This window comes from Echinops telfairi, unplaced genomic scaffold (genome assembly GCF_000313985.2).
Source record: "Echinops telfairi isolate 266 unplaced genomic scaffold, ASM31398v2 ScPeMD7_7400;HRSCAF=8409, whole genome shotgun sequence".
Classification (NCBI taxonomy): Eukaryota; Metazoa; Chordata; class Mammalia; order Afrosoricida; family Tenrecidae; genus Echinops; species Echinops telfairi.
The window spans coordinates 13,634,312-13,642,097 of NW_022111300.1; positions in this window are offsets into that span (position 1 = coordinate 13,634,312).

Genomic DNA, 7,786 nt, shown 5'->3' on the forward strand with positions numbered 1-7,786 from the left:
AGCGGAGGTTGATGGAATTGAACATGACACATATTTGCGCTACTTCCGGAAGCAATATCTGTAACAGGATACTATTTCCGTAACATTTTACAGGTAGAAAGTTGATTTACTTATGGAGAGAATAGAGGGAGGCAATTGGTAGGGTAAAGAATCTATCTTTTGCTCTGTGAAATTTGCTGAGCAAGAAAAAAAAAAAGATTCATTAAGCACCAAATATGAGCTTCATCAGGAGCTGTAGCGGCAGAGTGGTTAAGCATTTGGCTGCTAACCATAAGATTAGCAGTTCAAAAACCACCAGCCTTCCATGGGAGAAAGATGAAGCTTTCCACTCCCGTAAAGAGTTACAAGCTCAGATACCCACAGGGGCAGTTCTGCTCTGTCTCATAGGGCCCCTAGGTGACAGAACTGACTTGATTGCAGTGAGTTGGGATGATCTTCATCCACCCCTCTCCTGTGTTTGTTTGTCATACTGTGGTGTCTTGAGTGTTGCTGCGATTATAGAAACTACATTCCTAGTCATTCAAATACCAGCAGGGTCACCTGTTGTTGACAGGTTACATGGAGCTTTCAGACTAAGACAGATCTAAAGTGATATAGTGCCACAAATTAGACAATGAAATTCTTATGAATTCCTAGTCGCCCCCCCCCCCCACCCCCAACCCCCGTCCAATGTATATAATGTGGTGGTGGCATCTGACCTCCCCTCACTTCATTAGGGGATAGGAAAGTCAACATGGGTTGGCGGGGCAAAGAGAATGCCAGTGACGCTGAGATTAGACATGTCTCTACCCTCCAATCTCTCTTATCTTCTCTGAAACCAACTGTTCTTCCCACAGAACTCTGTATTTGTAGTTAACTGTGTTTGAAAATTCATTGCAATGATCCACCAACCTCACAGACAATGCTCATGGTTATGGGGTTTAATGAGTAAGTCACAACATTAGAAATGTCCAAGATACAATTATTCAGACATGACAAGTTCAACTCAGATATCCCTGCAGGCAAGCTTCTCTTTGGTCTCTCTGCCCTGTTTATGCAATTTTACAAAATTCTTTCTTGGTTACCAATAAATAACCAAAGGGCAGGCAATTCTCCCATAGGCTTTATATCCAAGGTGCTCAGCTGTAGCTCTGTGGGTTAGCAAACCTAGCTTCCCTAACTGGGTGTCTGGAGTCATGCCACACCACAAGTCAGCCTCCTGACCAAATGTACTCTGTATCCTGGGGAGTCTACCACCCTGTCTCATGATCCGGCTCTTGATTCTGCTAATGCTGCTCCTCAGATGTGAAAACTGTCGGCTGCATTAAGGAGGTTCAATGTATAGGTATTGAGCTAGTTAGTTTATTGTGCCAACCTGGCCGATAAACACGTGGGGTTAATTGAAGGGCGGAGGGATAAATGGCTCAGTGGGCCTCGCCTTTCTAGTTCTCAGGTCTCTTGCTTTGTGATGGTTGGACCAGGGTGAAGCTGCCTTAACCAGTTCCCTGCTTCAGCTGGCAAGGATCACTTCCTATAAGACATTTCTGAGGAGAAGCCACATGGACCTACCCAGATGCAGCCCTGGGAGTAGCTGTGTGGAGACCCCTGCCAGCGCTGAAATGCTTACACATTCACTGACTCAGTTTTTCTCCTGTGTGTTTTGTGAGATGGAGGAGGACTTTGTGGATTGGTGTTGGACATATGGGTTAATGTTGGACCTGTGGGCTTGGGCAGCACTGGGTTGGGATGTTTTCTTGATGTGCACTTAACCTTTATATAAAACACTTTTTTATACATGAGTTTCTGTGGATTTGTTTCTCTAAAGTAACAAGACTAACAGGTGTCTTGGGCCTCAGAGGGTACACTCCACTCCTGGTTCATCTCTTGCTGGTAGTGAGATCCTCACCTCCTGCTTCTGAGATGGCTCCTTTCCTACCTAGCAGGATGGCAATCGCAATTAACCCTGTAAACAATCACTAATAACTTAAGCCTATCAGTGTTGTCCCCCACCTTGTCTTACTCAGACCCATCATGAAAAGTCAATTGGGTAGAATAGCATAGAGAATGCCAGGAGGGCCATATTAAACTGTTAACTGCACTGAAATCCCAGGAGAATGTTTTCCAATATCAGGCTGGGAGATGCATTCCCCCTGGTTGGAAAATACACAACAAGTAAAGTGACAACAACAGTGAATTTGTATATGGCAATTATTGTGACTATGAAATGAGCAATATTTCTTTTTCTTTTATTTTATTATTAATCATGTTATTGGTGGGCTCTTACAAGTCTTTTAACAATCCATCATTCAATTGTATTAAGAAAACTTGTCCATATGTTGCCATCAACATTTCCAAAACCTGTTCTTTCTACTTGAGCCCTCAGTTTCTCACGGGGTTTCTGATACTTTTTCTACTTGACTTCTTGTTGCCCAAGAAATTTTCAATTTGAGCAGGTGCTGCCAGAAACACTTCAGATTCGTTACATATCTCATTTTTAATTATTTTCTGTAGCTAGACATTCAGAAATCTTTTACTGTTGCCACATTTTCCACAACCCTCACATTGAGTTATGCAACCCCATATGAGGTCCAAACCCGCAGTTTATGAATATTTGGATAAGGTTGGATTAAGTCAGATCTTACTGAAGGCAGATAACAACATGAACTTCAAAGTTGGAATAAGATAATTAGTACAACATTACACAATACATTTTCTCTCTCTCCATATTATCATTTCACTTTCTCTGATTTATTTTCTACTTACATATCAAGGTATTTGCTAACCACCAGATTTCAATGGAAGCTACATAAGAGTCTCCTTTACTGGCAGATTCTTGGGACTCTGAAATAGCAGTTGATTGCCTTTCAAAGACTTAGCTGTCTAACTTTTGTTTTTGTATATATTGAAACATTTTCTTATCAAGGATAAGTGATCCACATATTTCAGGTTAAAAATGCCCAAATGCCAACTGACTAAAATCTTAAAAATCTATAGTTCATTCTACTTTTTAAAATCAGGACATTGAAAATATGACAAGCTTCCACAGAGGAGTTAGAACTGAAGTCTTACTCATTTTTATTTGATGGTGACATTTTTATGGCTCCCAAACTACCCTCAAAGTAGTAACTTTGCAAACTGTGATCGCTCTATTGCAGTGAGTAATGGTATGTAAATGTGAGACTATTTATACTTCTATGTAGTTCTTATTTGGGTGCATATTCCCTCATTCTCATTACAAAAACTTTGCTAGTTAAATAGAAAACCCAAAACTAAAGTAAACGCCCTGTTGTTGAGTCAGTTCTGACTCATGGGGGTCCCAGAGGGCAGAGTAGAACTTCCCCTGTGGGTTCTGGAGACGGTCTCTTTTGGGGGGAGTAGAAAGTTTCATCTTTTCCCCAGGAAAAGCTCGTGGTTTCAAACTGATAACTTCATGGTGAGAAGCTCAACTCATAATCTATGATGTCGCCAGGGCTCCTGAGTAAGGCATAGAGTTGCATAAAATTAACTAGCCCCTGAAAACCTCCCTACCATCTTTAAATACCAAATAGTATGTAATTGGTGCAATTAATACTACCTTTTCGCAACTCTGGTACATTAGAGATTTAATTCCTAAACCACGAGATAGGCTTTTTTTCTTTTTAAGGCGAAATTGAGCCATTTTCTGAATGTCGGACCATGGGACAGGCACTATTATCTTTAAAATCTACTAGTACGTAAGGACCGTTAAAACTGTTGGGTTCTCTATGCCTTAGATAGTTCTTAGGATACAAGGATGGTTTCTCCATCGATTCTTTTTACTTCATACTAAATGTATTTTCTTCCTGTTCCCCTACCTACCTGAAACCCACCTACTGTGCAGTATTTGCTAGAATCATTCTTTTGTAAGAGAAGGAAACAAAGGGTGATGGTTGCTACAAGCATAGCTGAGAGCATGCACTGATAGTCTATTTGAGGCCATGGCCCCTTGGGGCTGTTTCCTTTATCCACCTACAGATGTTAGCCTGTCTGGTTATCTAATGTGACCCTGACCGGTAGAGCGTGCAAAACTACGAGAAGAGCAAGGTCCTGTACATTGCAGATGGAGGAGGTAGCAGGGGATCACGAAGGGATAAGCTACAGCTGCCACATGTGACTTTCACAAAGGTAGAAAAGTCAAGTCAAGACCATGCCCAGTGGAGCTCTGGGTCATCAAAGAGTGTCCTGAAGATCTCGTTAGATTCAGGGCAGCTAGTGCAGAGGTAAATTGGACCGTGAGGAGAGGAAGAGATTTCATAAAAGATAAAGACAAAAAGTGTGTGTGGGGGTGTGGGGGGGGGTGTGGGGGGGTAATGGAAACAAAGGTCACTTGCACCCCAACCACGCTAAGGGCAAGCCCAGGGTTACAGAAAGCCGCTTGGTGATTGAAGGGAGTGTTGGCCTTTGCTCTGGCTTCATGCTCTTCACTTCCCGATTTCATCAGCTGCATGTCTAATTATATAATCCACACATGCCACATTTCTGCACTCCTCTGGAAGCTATTGCAGGTGTTAACGTTCCAACAGGGCCTTCCTTCCTCCTACCCTCATACCACGCTTCTTAAAATGATTAAGGTTACAGGCACCCAACAGAACAAGAACAATATACAGTGTTCAGGGGCCTATTTCCACTGAATGATGTTCGGCTTTTCCCTAGTTGGTTTCTCCCACCTTGTTGGAAAAGTTGTGAATCTCCTTCACATTATATTCTTAATGAGGCTATTTACCCAGCATACTAAATGAGATCATGGCTGTGTAATAAATTCTCCACTCTGAGCTGAGCTTGAAGAGTCAGCTTCTTTAGCTTCTTAAAAAAAGAGAGAGAGCCAAGAACACTATTACGGTACCCTGATTGCATATTTTAAGGTTGTCGTGAATAAAGAGTAACAGTCACATAGACCTTTGAAACGTGTATTTTTAAACAGTGTCAGTTTTTTAAATTAGAATTTTAAGTCTGATTCTAATTCTTATATTTTCCTTTCTGGAAGAAAGCACGAGAAAACCAATTGAATTATTAAAATTCCAATACCATATGACAACAACATATACAGTTCTACATTGTCAGAAGCTGTCCATTGAGTTCATTCGACTCTTAGGGGTGCTGTGCAATAGCATAGAACACCCTTAGAAGGGTTTTCTTGGCAGATCACCGTGTTTCTGCCCTTGGGATGATGGGTGGGCTCAAAGTGTCCATTATTCAGTGAGCAGCAGAGGGCTGAAATGTTGCAACATCCGGGCTCCTTTATGTACACCTGACCTTTACACACACACAGTAAAGAGTCCTGCTGCTATTCATAAGATTTTTAGTGGCTAATTCCTCAGAAGTGGACACCCTTTTTCTTCCTCATAATCTTCCTCGCCTGGAATCTCTGCTGAAATCTGCAGAGATTAACCAGCCTCTGGGCTTCCCTACTGGTATTTTAATACCAGGAATGTAACTTTCAGCATCCCAGAAACATACAAGCCACCACAGTACGACAAACTGACAGACAAGTGGTGATTAGTCCCTAGAGAAGGATATCATGTTGGTAACGTAGAGGGTCAGCAGAAAAGGAGAAGACCTTCAACTAGATGGACTGACACAGTGGCTACAATGATGGGTGCTTATATAGTTAACGTTTATTGTGCCAACCTGACCGATAAACACATGTAGGTTTAATTGAAGGGCCGAGAGATAAATGGCTCCGTGAGCCTCGCCTTTCTAATTTTTGGGTCTCTTGCTTTGTGATTGTCGGACCAGGGTGCAGCTGCCTTAGCCAGTTCCCTGCTTTAGCTTGCAAGGCTCACTTCCTTCAAGAAATCCCCAAGCAGAAGCTGCATGGACCTACCCCGATGCAGCCCTGGGTGCTGGAGCAGCCTTGTGGAGACCCCTGCCAGTGCTGAGATGCTTATGCATTCACTGATTCGGCTTTCCTCCTGCAGTTGGCATCATTGTGTGTGTTTTGTGAGATGGAGGAGGACTTTGTGGATTGGTGTCAGACAGATGGATTAATGTTGGACTTGAGCAGCACTGGGTTGGGATGTTTTCTTGATGTGAACTTACCCTATATACAAAACTGTCTCTTATACATATGAATTTCTGTGGATTTGTTTCTCTAATGTACCCAGACTAACACAGGTGCAAACATAACAGCACTGGTGAGGAGGGTGCAGGGCTGGGCAGTGCTGTAAATAAGGTGGCTATGAACTGGAACCAACTTGATGATATGTAACAAAAACAAGCAAGGAGTTTACAGAAACAAAGTTTTCCGTTTTTATCTAGAAGGCCACTCAATTTCATGTGTGTATCAGAAATGCCTCTTTAGCTTCTGAATAGGGTGGGTGTTCATCTTTGCTGCTACCTGGGGCAGAGGGCTGTGGACGGGTATTTTTGAGGTTTGGGGAAGGGAAAAATATGCATTTGTGGGGAATTGAAAATGGACGGTGGTTGTGTGTTTCTGAACAAAACCCCCTATCTACACAGTCATGCAAAGCTGTCACCCCATTGCCTATACCACGCTTGTCACACTGTGGTGCCTTGCATGTGGCTGTGATGCTAGAACCTATGTCACTGGTTTTTCAAATCCTAGCAGGGTCACTCGTGGAGGGCAGGTTTCAGGAGAGCTTCTAGACTAGAACAAATTATGAAGAAGGGCCTGGCAAGCTACTGCAAGGACAGCCAGTGAAAACCTTACGACTAATGAGTAGCAGCAAAACCTAATTTCATACAGTGTCTGAAGATGAGCCCCTTGGCTGGGAAATCACCAAAATACGACTGAGGCAGGGTGGCCTCCTCAAAGTAGAGTCCACTTTAATGCGGATGCAATAACGATTTCAGGAGCTTCATTTGCTTTGAACAGAATGAGAAGGTACTTGGAAAGAGGGGTGTCATTGTTGTATGCGTTCACCTACTTACTCAATTTGTTTGCTGAGAAAATCATCTGAGAAGCTGGACTCTCTGAAGAAGACCATGGTGTCAGGATCAGAGGAAGGCTTGGTAATAACCTGTCATAGGTAGATGACGCAAACTTGCTTACTGAAAGTGAAGAACTCTTGAAGTACTTAAAGCTCTTGAAGATCAAAATCTACAACCTTTCGTGCGGACGACACATCAACATAAAGAACAAAGAACCTGCACAAATGGAACAATGCTCAGCACCACTCTGAATGGAAAAAAGACGTAGCTTTTTAGAAGTTAAATGTGTTTGACTCCACAATCAATATTCAAGGAGGCAGCAGTGATGAGATCAAGTGTCAGGTTGTATTGGGCCAATCTGCTGCGCACGGCCTCTTGAAAGTATTATAAAGCAAAGATGTCACTTTGAAGACTGAGAGAGGTCATGATATTTTGAGTCCTCTCATATGCACGAGAAAGCTGGACCATTAAGTCGGACAACAAAAGAGAACGGATAGTTTCGAATTATGGCATTTCAAAGAACAGTGAAAGTACCATGGACTCCCAGAAGAACAGACCAATCTGTCTTTGAAGGAGTATAGCCAGAAGGTGTCTTAGAAGAGGAGACTGTAAGATGTCAATCAATGCGTGTGCCTTGTACCTGATGTCAGGAGGGAGCAATCCCTGGAGAAGGACCTCATACTCCCTAAAGTAGAGGGTCATCACAAGAGAGGAAGACACTCAGCGAGTGGTCCCTAAAGTTTAGCACACACAGTGGCTGCAGCAATGGGCTCAAACATAGCAATGACTTTGAGGCTGGCACAGGACTGGGCAGGTTCCTTCTCTTGTACACAGGATAGCGAGGAGTAGGAACTGCCTCACAGGTACCACATCCCAACATGATTCCATAAATGTAAAA